This window comes from Salvelinus alpinus, chromosome 26, assembly GCF_045679555.1.
Source record: "Salvelinus alpinus chromosome 26, SLU_Salpinus.1, whole genome shotgun sequence".
NCBI lineage: Eukaryota > Metazoa > Chordata > Actinopteri > Salmoniformes > Salmonidae > Salvelinus > Salvelinus alpinus.
Genome location: NC_092111.1, coordinates 897,087 through 912,762, shown reverse-complemented (window position 1 = coordinate 912,762; position 15,676 = coordinate 897,087). Strand labels below are relative to the sequence as shown.

The 15,676-nt window shown below is 39.9% G+C and overlaps 2 protein-coding genes and 1 long non-coding RNA gene across 4 annotated transcripts in view; 2 read left to right on the top strand and 1 right to left on the bottom strand.

The window, feature by feature from the left end:
• LOC139554406 (mitoguardin 1-like) overlaps positions 1-15,676 on the top strand; it is a 196,732-nt gene that overhangs the window by 17,996 nt on the left and 163,060 nt on the right. The gene's annotated exons all lie outside the window — the stretch shown is intronic.
• The window catches only part of LOC139555370 (transport and Golgi organization protein 1 homolog), a 45,923-nt gene that overhangs the window by 3,834 nt on the left and 26,413 nt on the right, over positions 1-15,676 (bottom strand). The window lies entirely within an intron of this gene.
• LOC139554409 (uncharacterized) lies at positions 6,130-7,444 on the top strand. Its single transcript, XR_011670840.1, has 2 exons — positions 6,130-6,251; positions 6,481-7,444. It is a non-coding gene; the product is annotated as an uncharacterized lncRNA (long non-coding RNA).

Below are 15,676 nucleotides of genomic sequence, written 5' to 3'. Positions count from 1 at the left end.
GCATTCTCTTAACCAACTTCACCTGGAATGCTTTTCCAACAGTCTTGAAGGAGTTCACACATATGCTGAGCACTTGTTGGCTGTTTTTCCTTTACTCTGCGGTCCTACTCATCTCAAAACATCTCAATTTGGTTGAGGTCGGGGGATTGAGGAGGCCAGGTTATCTAATGCAGCACTCCATCACTCTCCTTCTTGGTAAAATAGCCCTTACACAGCCTGGAGGTGTGTTGGGTCATTGTCCTGTTGTGGCGCAGTGGTCTAAGGCAAGCTGTGCAGTTAGAGATCCTGGTTGGAGTCCAGGCTCTGTCGCAGCCGGCCGCGACCGGGAGACCCATGGGGCGGCACACAATTGGCCCAGCGTCGTCCGGGTTTGGGGAGGGTTTGGCCGGCAGGGATGTTCTTGTCCCATCGAGCTCTAGCGACTCCTGTGGCGAGCAGGGTGCAATGCACACTGACAGGGTTGCCAGGTGTATGGTGCTTCCTCCGACCCATTGGTGCGCCTGGCTTCCGGGTTAAGCAGGCATTGTGTCAAGAAGCAGTGCGGCTTGGCTGGGTCGTGTTTTGGAGGACGCACGGCTCTCGACCTTCGCCTCTCCCGAGTCCATACGGGAGTTGCAGCGATGAGACAAGACTGTAACTACCAATTGGATACCACGAAAAATGTGTAAAAGTAACAAACAATAGTTTTTATTTTTTTATAATAATTTATTAAAACAAATGATAGTCCCACTAAGCCCAAACCAGATGGGATGACGTATAGCTGCAGAATGCTGTTGTAGCCATGCTGGTTTAAGTGTGAATTCAAAATAAATCGCAGACAGTGTCAACAGCAAGAATCTAAAATATATTTGGATTTGTTTAACACTTTTTTGGTTACTACATGATTCCATATGTGTTATTTCATCGTTTTGATGTCTTCACTATTTTTCTTCAATGTAGAAAATAGTAAAAATAAAGGCATTTATTTGGGCAGCAATATCTGAGGCTGGTAACTCTGATTGTTTTTGCAACTACACTTGAAATATTCCGTATTGACTGACCTTCATGTCATAAAGTAATGATGGACTGTTGTTTCTCTTTGCTTATTTGAGCTGTTCATGCCATAATATGGACTTGGTATTTTATCAAATAGGGCTATCTTCTGTATACCCCCCCCACCTTTTCAAAACACAATTGATTTTGTCAAACGCATTAAAAAGGATAGAAATTCCACTTTTAAGAAGGCACACCTGTTAATTGAAATGCATTCCAGGTGACTTTCTCATGAAGCTGGTTGAGAGAATGCCAAGAGTGTGCAAAGCTGTCATCAAGGCAAAGGCTGGCTACTTTGAAGAATCTAAAATATATTTGGATTTGTTTAACACTTTTTTGGTTACTACATGATTCCATATGTGTTAATTCATCGTTTTGATGTCTTCACTATTTTTATTCAATGTAGAAAATAGTAAAAATAAAGAAAAACCCTTGAATGAGTAGGTGTTCTAAAACTTTTGACCGGTAGTGTAGAGCCTTCAGTGCTTTTTTCCCGTGTCTGAATTTGGTCAATATGTCCTCCAAAAGACTTTATAGCCCACTGTGCCAAAGACTATACTTTCAGGAGTTAAACAACACAATAAAAAAAATCACCTTGTTTGTCTCATTCTTCCAATCTAGCTAGTGACTTTATAAAACACAATATTTGGTATTTGTATTTTATATTATACCAACGATATAGGAAAGCATCTGGTGGCAAAATAGCCAAAAACATAAAATGATTAATTAATTCAAGGTTTACAAATATGCCCAATCAATAGAATATTATGTCAGAAAACAATAGTCTAAAACCAATGTCTCTACCAAATATGGTTGAAAAGTTACCGATGATTTACTCTTGAGATATTTAACCTCACAACACCAAATATGTGACACATACAACCAAGTGCGGTGCAGTCTAAACTCGTAATGGTCACAGCAAATGATCGTTATTATTTCATCAACACTGTCAAGTACAAGTATATAAATGTTATAATACTGTAGAGAACAAGCTAATGATTAATTCTATGTAATTTCTAATGACATCAGGCAAAGAAAACAACGTTTGGACATGAATTTCGTAGCTCCCTCTTGAATTGACCCTTTTTCTCTCTACATTGTATAGCAAGTAAGTGAATATATAAAAATAATATATATGTCATTCATCAGACGCTTTTATCCAAAGCGACATACAATAAAACCTGATGTCTTTTATGTATGGGTGGTGACGGGAATCGAACCCACTACCCTGGCGTTGCAAGCGTCATGCTCTATCATGGTCATGGGTGTACCTCAGCCACGCTCAAGGTCCTATGCGATATCTTAACTGCCATCGATAAGAAACAATACTGTGCAGCCGTATTCATTGACCTGGCCAAGACTTTCGACTCTGTCAATCACCACATCCTTATCGACAGACTCAACAGCCTTGGTTTCTCAAATGATTGCCTCGCCTGGTTCATCAACTACTTCTCCGATAGAGTTCAGTGTGTAAAATCGACTTCCTGTAGTCCGGGCCTCTGGCAGTCTCTAGGGGGGTGCCACAGGGTTCAATTCTTGGGCCGACTCTCTTATCTGTATTCATCAATGATGTCGCTCTAGCTGCGGTGAGTCTCTGATCCACCTCTACGCAGATGACACCATTCTGTATACTTCTGGCCCTTCTTTGGACACTGTGTTAACTACCCTCCAGACGAGTTTCAATGCCATACAACTCTCCTTCCGTGGCCTCCAACTGCTCTTAAATACAAGTAAAACTAAATGCATGCTCTTCAACCGATCGCTGCCTGCACCTGCCCGCCCGTCCAGCATCACTACTCTGGACGTTTCTGACTTAGAATATGTGGACAACTACAAATACCTAGGTGTCTGGTTAGACTGTAAACTCTCTTTCTAGACTCACATCAAACATCTCCAATCCAAAGTTAAATCTAGAATTGGCTTCCTATTTCGCAACAAAGCATCCTTCACTCATGCTGCCAAACGTACCCTCGTAAAACTGACCATCCTACCGATCCTCGACTTCGGCGATGTCATTTACAAAATAGCCTCCAACACCCTACTCAACAAATTGGATGCAGTCTATCACAGTGCCATCCATTTTGTCACCAAAGCCCCATATACTACCCACCACTGCGACCTGTACGCTCTCGTTGGCTGGCCCTCACTTCAAACTCGTAGACAAACCCACTGGCTCCAGGTCATCTACAAGACCCTGCTAGGTAAAGTCCCGCCTTATCTCAGCTCGCTGGTCACCATAGCAGCACTCACCCGTAGCACGCGCTCCAGCAGGTATATCTCACTGGTAATCCCCAAAGCCAATTCCTCCTTTGGCCGCCTCTCCTTCCAGTTCTCTGCTGCCAATGACTGGAACGAACTACAAAAATCTCTGAAACTGGAGACACTTATCTCGCTCACTAGCTTTAAGCACCAGCTGTCAGAGCAGCTCACAGATCACTGCAGCTATACATAGTTCATCTGTAAATAGCCCACCCCAATCTACCCACCTCATCCCCATATTGTTTTTATTTACTTTTCTGCTGTTTTGCACACCAGTATCACTACTTGCACATCATCATCTGCTAACTAACCTTCCAAGTAAATATGTTACAAGTCTGAACTGGCCGTCCTTGTCTTTCCTCAACTAATTGAAACCTCAGGGACAGACATGCTAAACGACTTTGATGTCAGAGCTCCCATCAGCCCTCTCTACAACTCGCTGTGAGTAAAGCCTACCTGCTCCTGTAGTGGTCTCCATATGACAAATGGCACCCTATTCCCTATTTAGTACACTACTTTTGACCAGATCCTTATAGGCCCTGATCAAAAGTAGTTAACTACATAGGGAATAGGGTGCTATCTGGGATGCAGGCATGGTGTTGATTTTCCACAGGAAGTTGACTGTCCAGACAGACTCACACACCAAATTCCTATCTATTCCTGATTAGTGTAAAATACATGCATATTCTACACAGTGATGATGAGGATGATTTCCTTATTTTGCCATTTGAGTTAATCAACCTCAGAGGAGAAGTAGAGTGTTTGTTTCTCAATCCCATGCTTGGCAGGGACCTCAGATGTTGATGCTGGGCGGGAGCAAAAATGGGCTCCCGATTGAAAGACTCTGGTCTACTTTAGAGGTCTAGCACTGTATTTCTGTTCGGGCGTACCACTGGTCTACTACAGGACATTGATTATATTAAGAGTGTATATCTATTCAGGCGTACCACTGGACTTTGCTTGAGACTGTGTTTGTGTTTCTATTCAGGCGTACCACGGCCACCACCATGCTATGGAGGTCCTGGTTCAGTCTCTGCTGGATCTAGACGTGAGGGACAGCCAGGGGCGCACCCTCTGGACCTGTCTGCCTTAAAATGCCATGTGGAGTGTGTTGACGTCCTCATCAACCAGGGAACCTCCATCCTGGTTAAATACTTCACCCTAAAGAGGACCCCCATCCACGCTGCAGGTACACATAGGATATCACACAGAGCTTCTGTAATTAAAAAGTTTTCCTGACCAAGATGGCCATTTGTTTGGTAATGTTGCTAGGACGACAATGTCCACTCTAGGGATGTTACATGGTATAGTGTGAACATGCCCACTAGACACTGATCTAAGGTCATTTTTTGTCATGTTTTCCACTAATGATTGAGGATCTAGGGAGGGTAAGCTGATCCTAGATCAATGCACAGGGGAGACTTCTATCCAGAGCCAGGTACACAGCTAGCAGGTGACAGGCTTCGATGGCCTCAGCCCCAAAATTCTTTATTATCTGCTGTGTTAACATCTTGAGGATGTCATCTACCAACACCATTGTTCTACAAATCTGTCTGTTCATGTGAAGGTTATAGTCATCCAGCAATCTGCTCATATCCTCTCTGTTTATCCTCCTCCAGCTACCAACGGTCAATCATCTCACATTCTTATATCCTCTCTGTTTATGCTCCTCTAGCTACCAATGGTCAATCATCTGACATTCTTATGTCCTCTCTGTTTATCCTCCTCTAGCTACCAACGGTGAATCATCTGACATTCTTATATCCTCTCTGTTTATCCTCCTCCAGCTACCAACGGTCAATCATCTGACATTCTTATATCCTCTCTGTTTATGCTCCTCTAGCTACCAATGGTCAATCATCTGACATTCTTATGTCCTCTCTGTTTATCCTCCTCCAGCTACCAACGGTCAATCATCTGACATTCTTATATCCTCTCTGTTTATCCTCCTCTAGCTACCAACGGTCAATCATCTGACATTCTTATATCCTCTCTGTTTATCCTCCTCTAGCTACCAACGGTCAATCATCTGACATTCTTATATCCTCTCTGTTTATCCTCCTCTAGCTACCAACGGTCAATCATCTGACATTCCTATATCCTCTCTGTTTATCTTCCTCTAGCTAACAACGGTTATTCGGAGTGTTTGCGTTTGCTGATTGGAAATGCTGACCTCCAGAGTGCAGTGGATGTTCAAGACGGGAATAGACAGTAACTCATTTGGGTTTCGGATACAATTCCTGAAATAAAGAGATTTTGACACCAGGGCTTCATCCCAAATGGCAACCTATACCCTACTTGATGCACTACTTTAAACCAAAGCCCTATGGGCTCAGGTCAACAGTAGTGTACGATATAGGGAATAGGTTGCCATTTGGGACTTAGCCTGGTTATTACCAGTTTGTAATATGACCTGTTGTCTTGTGTATCAGAACCCCTCTGATGCTGTCGGTGCTGAGCGGACACACAGACTGTGTGTACTCACTGCTCAACAAGGGAGCCAGAGACAAATGGCACAGAACAGCTCTACACAGAAGGGTAGTGAGGAGAGCTGGCTGTACGCGCTCACACACAGAAAGAGAGGGGGAGGCTTGTTCTGATCTAGGGATGGGGCCATTGAACTACTAGGGATGGCTTTGGTGTGGGATCTAGCATGGAATATAAATTATGCCCAAATATACCTATTATGATTCCTTATTATTTAATAGATTATGAATTATTCAAATCCATTCTTGTCTCCCCTCCCTTCCTCCTAGGCGGTGACGGGTCACGAGGAGTGCAGCACAGCGCCAGCTTCCTGGTTCGGAAAGGTAAGGGGCGGAGCCCTGTCCACCTGGTGGCGACGTCCGGACACATCGTGGTGCTGGGGTGGCTCCTACACACCGCCCAGTCAGTGTGGACCCTCCCCGTCATCACAGACAACCAGGGCTACACGCCACTACACTGGGCCTGCTACAACGGTACGTACTGGACAGAGGGACAGCGAAGTGAGCCCGAGGCCACAAACAAATACACACATAAATATAGCGTGTCTTAAATCACCACAGCCAGCTTCGGGAGGGCACGAACCGAGACAGTCCGCACAGGAGCCTTAAAAGTCCCTCAGACTGAGAGAGAGAGAAAAGGGGGGAGGGAGAGGGGGAGGAACAACAGGCTGGCTGGCCCACACTCATCCTCTCGTACCACCAGGTGTCCTTCCAGCAGATACTGGACTTCAGAGGAACTGCTGCTTCTATACCCCATCTTTACCTTTACCCACAAAGGTCCTAAACGGTAGAAAGTGTCCGGCCAACAGACAGACACCTTATGATGGCAATAACCTGTAGTCCAAGGGGATAGTAGCACTTCACTGAGAGCAAAACAGACAGGGATCAAAAGATGTGGAAGAAGCATTTTCAAAACCTGTTTTGACTGTAGATATTGGGCTGAGTGTTTGGGCTGTTTCATTTAAGAGTGATTGTCTTGTTTATCCGCACACTAAGACAGTCAGAACGCACCTAGCCTCTTGTCTGTAATCCATGTGGGAGGAGGGGAAATCATACATTTTCTATGAACAAACTTTTTTTTTTAAATCATTCATGTCTTAAGCTCTGTGGGAATCAACAAATCGTAGTATTTGCTCTCATGAGTAATTGTAAAGATTTAATGCATCCCAAATGGAACCCTATTCCCTATACTGAATAGTACACTACTGTTGAACAGGGCCCATAGAGTTCTGGTCAAAAGCAGTGCACTCTAAAGGAAATAGGGTGCCATTTGGGATGCTGGTTTTGCATACCGGTATGTGAGCAACAGGACTTTTTGATGGGACATATTACATTTGTGTTATTAAACCTACCTGTCCTTTGGCCTCTAGAAAGTATTTTTGAAAGTAAATGATTAATTCATGTATTCTTTCTTGTGATATTTATGTCATCATTTTATGCCTTCGTTAGTTACTGAGGGGTGGTTAGGAGAGTAGGGGCACCTGTATGAGCGAAAACAATGATGCACACTAAGTACTACAACGTTTGTGAAAAGCACCGATACTATCCCGAGGCATGTGAGGTGGAAAACATGTCTCCCTTGGAGAGGAGAAACACTGTAAACCAATAGTAGGACAGCAGCAATTAGATTTTCTTCTGTTGGAAAATAAATATCTATATTATTTGTCTTTGGTCTTATAATCAATGTTTTTTAACAGGTTTTGCTTGCTTTAACTTCTTCAAAAAATGAAACCACTCAATCCTTGTATGTGATTGCATGTTCAAATCCCCGTTTTTGTCTCTTTTTGAAAATAATTTTAACTGGAAATATGTGCAATACATTTGCTATGTTCACCAAATCAGCAACAAGAGGTTCACAGGTTTTTTCGTGTCATTATCATTCTTTTAAACGGATGAAACTAGCACGAAACTCCCATGAATTCTTTCAGTATCTGAAGTTTGCTGTATATTTTATGAGTAATCAATGTTATTTAATGATGAACTCTGGGTTATCGGTGTGGGTTATGTATTCTATTTTATTTTGCATTGCGTCCACAACATTACATTTTTAAGGGCAATAGTAGCCTACATTTGTTTACAACTCGCAGAATGTCCATGCGTGAATTTACAACCGCACAGAGCGTTGCATCAGCACGAGATTGGAAGTGCGTCAAATCTGTACAGCATTGTTACGTCATCACTGATATACGTTGAAACTGATGAGAAACCGCGGGAGCAGTTCAGTGATTCTCGCTAGTGCTGGAGGAGGGTTCATTTTGGCAAGGAAATGTACTGATTTTGCAAGGACATGGAGAATAAAGAGTTCAAGGTAGGCATGTTATTTAAGCAATAAGGCCCAAGGGGTTGTGGTATATGGTCAATATACCACGGCTAGGGGCAGGGGCGAAAATCTGATATCAACCTTGGAGGGGACAATTACATAACATTTTCTCAAGAGCAATTCCTGAGGGGGACACCAAAAGTAGTGCTGTAACACATAGCATACGTTGTTATATGTTAAATGTATATTGAGGAACCATAATTCCTACAACTGGATAATTGATAGGTACAGTAGTTAACTGAAGGGTTTTCCCAACTTGTTCAAATGTTTAAATCATTATTCTACTACTAATAATAGTTATAGCAGTGCTCCTTACCAGTCCAGTATGTATGCAGGTATTCGTACTTACAACCAGCAATATCAAGAAAGGTCAGTAGGTGACAATGGTACTGTACACTGTATGGGTGTAGTTTTCATAAATACAATGAACATGGTGTGATCACATCTAAAATAATCTCCATTGAGAACCATCACAAAGTTGGTCTCCGTATTGAATTGACCTTTTAATTTGACTTTTTCTGATACATTTATATAGTCATTAAATATGTGCACCTGGCCTGAGTCTACTACAATATCTTTGCAAGAACAAAAAGCTTAAAATAAGTACAGTTCTAAAAGCAAAATAACTACTTCAATGAAAAACCCAAATAAATCAAACAAAATATCCTTCAGTCAGTGTCTCAACTCTTCAAACAGCAGCTATGGACAAGTATGTCGCACAAAGTATGCAATTTTAAATAAAATAACATGAAATAAATAATTTGTAAGTGTACTGAAAACTACTAAACAAAAGAACAAATATCAATTACACCAGGGGTTCTCAAACAGGGGTCCATGGACTAATTGCAAGGGGTCCGTGAAATAAAAAAGTGTAATGAATGTAGTCAGTACCACAAGGTTTCCAGTAAGTTTACATATAATATAGAGGGGGTGGAGGTCCCTGAGGACCGCTCAAAACCTTGCCTGCCTTGCCTCAAAATATGCAGGGGTTCCAGTACCCCAAAAAGGTTGAGAACCATTGCTATACACACTACTGAACAAAAGAACCGAGCATATGTTTGCGGGTTTCCTCAACAACACATCAGTTGCCACTTTCGCAATGCCCTCGCCTGTTGTCTCCGACACCCTGTATAGCCCAATAAACTCCTTGTGAGGGACATGGTCATGGTCAACATAACGCAGACAGACATTCTCCTGTTCAGCACCAGAGACATCTTGAGTACCATCAACAATTAATGAAAATTGTACAATCGGAAGAGACCTAATCTCAGCTGCAATGCCTCGAATGACTATTGGCCATGATGTTCAGAATTTCATTCTGTGCTTTGGGGCCTGTGTACATTGTGGTACGCTCTGTTAACCACTTCAGTAAAATGGGATCATCCTCTTCTGCCCTAAGTTTCAAAATCTGGTATAAATTCCCACTGTCATCCGTGTGGCCTCTAAAGGCTTGTCCCTGTCTTACTACATGCCGCACCGAACTAACAATCTTCATCAAGCAATGCCTTGCGTCCTCCTGCTGTTTACCCCACGCGCTGGATAACTGGACACTGATTGGATTTAGCTGGTGTGCTGTTACAATTACAAAGTGGCGGTGGGTTTGGCAGTTTTGATGTGCTGTGAATTTTTCAATGGCTTTTCTCCAGTTCCTAAATCCTGCACTAATGAAGGAAGCATCTGCTCTTTGGCCAAAAGATGGCTGGCTTGAAAACCCTTGGCTACAGTGAAAACAACACTCCTTTTATTGATGGATTATAATGTAGCCAGGGGAAATCGCGAAACCATCTCTCTTGAAACGTCAACACACTGTTGGCAAGAGTTTGCGGTTCTATAAATTGTGGGTGTGGCTGATATGGTTTTGTGCCATCACCGTGGTAACTGGACAATGCTGTGCCACTGTCCCCTATACTGGTGCTGCTGGCAACAAGGGTGACACTTGGTCCTGCCGTGGCTGTGACACTGTCCTCTGAAGTCTCTCTCCCTGGCTCTTTCCCTTTCACCACCCTAACTGACTCACAGTCTGTCTCCTAGAAAATAAATAAGGTGTTTGCCGTACTCCTAACTACCGGTACCCAAAACTACACAATTAATCACAACAGCAATACCATTGCCGTAAACAAATCTTAGTTTAGTCACCAGTTTAAGTTGAGAGTGGGGGTATCCATGGCATTTTCCAATTATGTCCCTATTTTACAAGTCAAAAAAATTGAGAACCTTTCATAATGTTGCCAAACAAAGACTCAACAAACTTACCTGAGACTCCCTGTCTGCCAATCTGTCCCTGCATATCTGTCCCCAGCTCTGCTGTCTGTGTGCCATCTGTTGCCTGCTCTGCCTAATGACATCATTGTGAAACATTTCCATTAGCATTTCACTTCTTTCTTATGAACATTTTATCAACTAGTCTTTGAGATATTAGGATACTAGAGTTCTTACTATGCGTTTTGGTGTACTGACAAATACTCTGATGTCCGTCTTCTTACTTTTTTTCTGCCATTTTTCTACCTGGCTGGCTGGCCTAGCTGCACACACACACATTTACACAACACATGCTGCAACCTTTTGTAATTTTAATAGTTTGTTTCATATTGGTTGGCTTCCAACAATAGCTGAATTTGTAAAGCTAGCGAGCACCAATTCCGTTTCTGTGTGTTTGCTATAATCTTTGCTACCTGGTTAAATAAAGGTGAAATAAAATAAAAATAAAAAAGTTCACTAGCGACAATTTATCTTTTGCAACGAGACCATTATATATATTTAAGACAATGGTAGAAGAGAGTGTAGTTCTGTTCTGTTCAGTTTGGACTTCAGTTTATCGCTAACCTTATCACAGGGACGTCGAAACACTACAGCTGCATGCTGATCTTGGAATAAACTGACAATAGCAAAGATTCCATCTTTGACGACGCCACATAAATGGAATAGGTACTAGCTAGTGTAATAAATGATGTTTTTTATGTGACTTTAACCCATAGCTACAATGCTGACATAATGCCTGTTTGCTTTAGTTTGCGCGCTAGCTCTGCAAATTCAGCTAGTGTGTGAACCCTGCCAACATAAAAATAAATAAATAACATTGCTATGGACCTGCTGTGGATTGACTGGATTAAACCTCACGTCAGTTACGTACATGTCCCTTTCGGACAGTAGATACGAACCCTCTATTACCTTGCCAGCTAAAGAACTGGCAGTGGATCAAACCATTGTGAGGCAAAGGGCGGGGGGGGTCGCAATCTTTTGAAACTTAAAAACGCGCTATTAAGTGTCAATAATCAGCACAAGTGCTTTCATTGCGTATTATTAATATTATTGAAATTACATAGTTATGTTTACAGTGATATATTGGGGGGGACAAATCATATTTTTCCCAAGATGGGGGGGTCGTGTCCCCCCCGTCCCCCCTGGGATTTCCGCCTATGGCTGAGACTAAAATTTGATACAATTTAAACCACCCATTCGTAGACGTACGGAGGGTTTTGAGTTGGTATCTTTAATGGATCATTTGTAAAAGATAAGGTTTTAAGCACTATTAAACTAGTCTAAAAAATCTGGGCAATTGAGTTTTAGAAACTGATTAGAGTGTCCACTTTTGGTTATTTTACCCTAACGATGGAACTATAAAACGCTTATTGGATTATCTCCGTCTGGGTACAACATTTGAAATAAAACTGCCCTTCAGGTATGAAAATGTTTTGTTTTTTCCTCCCAGTATGATAGGAGTTGTGGGTTTTTATTAAATAAACGGTTTTCAATAAAATAGAGCGAATTAAAATGGAATCTCTACGTAATTTATAATGTCGTACAAAGCCTAAGGTTTCCATCAAACTAATTATCATTGCGTGATTAATGTGATGTAGTAAAGTAACGTTGCCTGAGTAAACATAATCTACTTTTTTATTAAAATGCGCAAGATCTGTTTCTTAGTCTATAAATGTCGATTTTATTATTTGACTGCTAATCTATTAATTTGGCATGGGAGAATCATAGCTGGAATAACGCTTGGACCTTTAAATTAGGGTAACTTTTCTGGGAATTTACTTGAATACAGACAATTGTAAAGTAAGTTTATATTTCTGAGATTCTTAGTCATTCATATAGAATTGGTGGTTCAGTGGTTAAAGTAGCTGCCTTCTAAACTGGAGACCTGAGTTCGTTTCCCGGCAAGCGCTCTGTCTTAAAATCAGAGTTTTTGATTGTAATTCAACTATTTGTATGTTTTGCATGGAGAGATGCGGTTGCTAGTGTTTGTATAAGATATAAACTGAACGTTTTTAAAGCTTGTTTGGTTCAAATTGGAAGAAGGGATAAATTGAAGTTTTTAATAGATTGTTAAAGTTAAATTGATAGACTAATTAATTCAAAATAGAAGCGAATTTCGATGCAAGACGGTGTCTGTTGCCTAAATTAAAGTAATTCTAAATAATAGCGGAGAGATAATGGCGATAGAGAAATGGCCACCGAAATGTTTTTCAGTCTTATGAATTGACTGACATATGTTATAAATTTAGCGGTATGTGTTATTGTTAAAGTCTTGGATAAGTGATAAGTGGAAGGAGAAGAGAAAGTGGTAAAGTCTGGTTTTAATCTTACGATAAGAGGTAAGAGAAAAACGTTGTTGGCAGAGGGGTATATTTTTGCCCAACAGAAAGAAAGAAAAATAGGATATGTTAAGCTGAAAGTGATTTAGGTGTGAGTATTGAAACATTGTGATAATGTATTCTGATGGTTATTGATTATTGGTTTGATTGTTTAGTTAACACCAGTGAATTTCAGCAGGAAAGCTAATCGGTAAAGAAGTCGTTTTTATTTTAAAGAGACAGTGCATCATTAATCACAGTTGTGTGTGTCTAATGGCAAGGTTCCAGACATGGGAAGCTCTCACACTGAAAGCAGATTGACTAAAAAGGTACTTTTTAGAAGTTAATATTTCTCCTGGCGGATCTTGTGGATCTGTTGCAATAAGGTTTGGGTTTTCTGTTTAATAAAATACTGAGAGAGAGGAAGCCTGGACATTCAATTTGTAAGTCGCTCTGGATAAGAGCGTCTGCTAAATGACTTAAATGTAAAATGTAAATGTAAATTTAGAATCATAGGCGTCAGTGTATTGCATAAGATTTTTTCCAACACAGGAGTTTATGCTTTCTATAGCTATTGGGTTTTCTATCAAGTTTGAGATGTAAACACAGAAGACTGAATGGGTATTAATGTTGAAATAGCAAGCTTGGCCCATACTAGTAAGGTAGTATGTTAAGTGGGGGAGTATTATAGATTTTAATTATAGTTTTGTTACCTCTATCTGCTAAATGACTTAAATGTAAATGTAAATGTAAATGTAAAACAATGTCATATGTTTTGGAAAATTAGCTAGGTTGAATTTGGTTATTTGAGTTATTTTTTTAAAGAGAGGTTGGAATCAAGTATGATGCCTTGGTACTTAAAATCAGATACCACTGGGAGCTTTTTCCCTGATACATAGACATCTGTCTAAGGAATACGTTTTTTTTTTTTTGAGGTACAAGCAGACTGTGTTTTTTAATTGTTTTATTGAGATGTAAACATGAGTCTGGAAAAGTTTGTCATCTGAACCATAATAGTAGTGAGTTCTGGTGTAGTTTGTTGTTTGTTATTTGCATGAATTTATCACTGTATTATCTGCATACTTTGGAACTTCAGACCCTGTTTAGACAGAAGGAAGATCATTGATGTAGGAGCTGAACAGTATTGACCTTTGGGGAATGACCTTGTGGATATGAGTGGGAAAAAGTTAGTTATGAGTTTTACGCTGATGAGACAGCGACAACTTTTGAAAGATTTTAGATTTGTTAAAAAGATCAGGATAGTTTTGACTAAACATATCAGCAGGTTGAAATGATTAGATTGCTGATTAAAGGGGTTATGGGTTTGTTTATTTGTTTAATGTTTATTGTTGATTTTAGGTGTTGATGTTACTTAATTAAACATTGTATGATCTGATGTGTTTAAATAGGATTCTTTCTTCCGGAACGGATGGAAGTTATCTAAAATATGTAAGTTGGAGGAGCCATGGGAGAAAACGTCTACATTTTTATTAAATGCCTGGGATTAAATTACTGATTTCTTACGCTGAGAAATGTACTACATTTGCGACAGAGGAAAAATGATTGCATTTAGATAGTAATGATATCAGGATAATTGTATCTAAGGATAGCATGTTTACTTAAGCATACATATACATTGGTGTAGATTAAAATGTATGATTAATGATTTGAGGTACAGTGGAATTATCATTAGGTTTGGTTTATAGTTCACTTTTGAGTTTCTGAATCGATGTAGTGTAATGAATACTAACAAAGTGTTTTGTGTTTTTCTGGGAAAATGGGTGTTTCATTGTCTCTCTTTGAAATGTTGCCTGGGACTATAATCTTGGGGAGAGTGAGTGATAGAGGCCGTAAACTACCAAATTGAAAAGGGCCTGGAAGTTTTTGTGTGTTTTTACCTTAAGGTTTGCAAATTGCACACACACAAAACATTTGTTATGACTATTTGTTGGTGTTTATAAAAAATACTATGTTTTATTTTTTTTAAACATTTCCTTTGGGTTTGGTGAGTGGTTAATTTGTGTTAGTGCTAAAGTATCTTAAAGGGGCACGCACGCACATGGAATTTTTCTGAGTTTTTTATTTTCTGAGTTTTAATTAAACATCTGATTTCTTTTGATAAAGGAATGTTCTGGAATACAACATGTAGGAAAGGTTTGGCTATTTTTGTAAATTGTCTAATATAGCAAAAAATAAAAAATATAAAAATATTTTATTTTATTTTTTATAATAACTTATTAGAAGGGTTTGTATGATTTATGACCTTTATCATGACTTTCCGTTGTGGCTTGATCACCCTCATTGGAAAGCCATTTGAATAATGATTTTATGGTCATTTGTAATATGATTTCAAGGTAATTTGTGTAATTGAAAAATATAGTTCTTAGCCATATTAACTAAGGCTGGTTTTAATTCTATTTTCCTATGACCATATGGGTTAAAATCATTTTTCTTTGTGGAGTTTTTCAGAGTAGTGAGTTTAATTTGATTAGGTTATTTGAAATTGTGTTATCTTTTGTAGTGTTGTTTTATACATTACTCTCATGGAGAGTTATGTGTTAAAAAAGTGGGGGAGGATTCAGTTCTTGAGGTTTTGGATTGAAGTTTAAATACACCTTGAGTGATATGTGAAGGAGTGTGTTGTATTGTTGTTGTGTTTGTTTTGTTCTATTCCCGAGGGGATATAGGTCTAACTTCCTGATCCTTTGGCTCTACGATGGAGTTGACAGTGTGATGGGGAGTATAAGCCAATTTGAAAGAATAGTTTCAATAGAATGTGTGGATATTCTCTTTGAAATATGTTTAGAATTGTATTAAGAATAATTGGTAAAAGTACAAATGTATCATGTAGTTAATGAACTGAACTAAACTGTTGTTCTGATCTGTTCTTTCGAGGTTATCATGAAAAGTGACATCAGACGGTATCTTAATGCATGGAAGAGATAATTGGACCGAACAGTGCGTGTACCTCAAAACCCCCTCTAACTGGCTGAAGAAGAGTG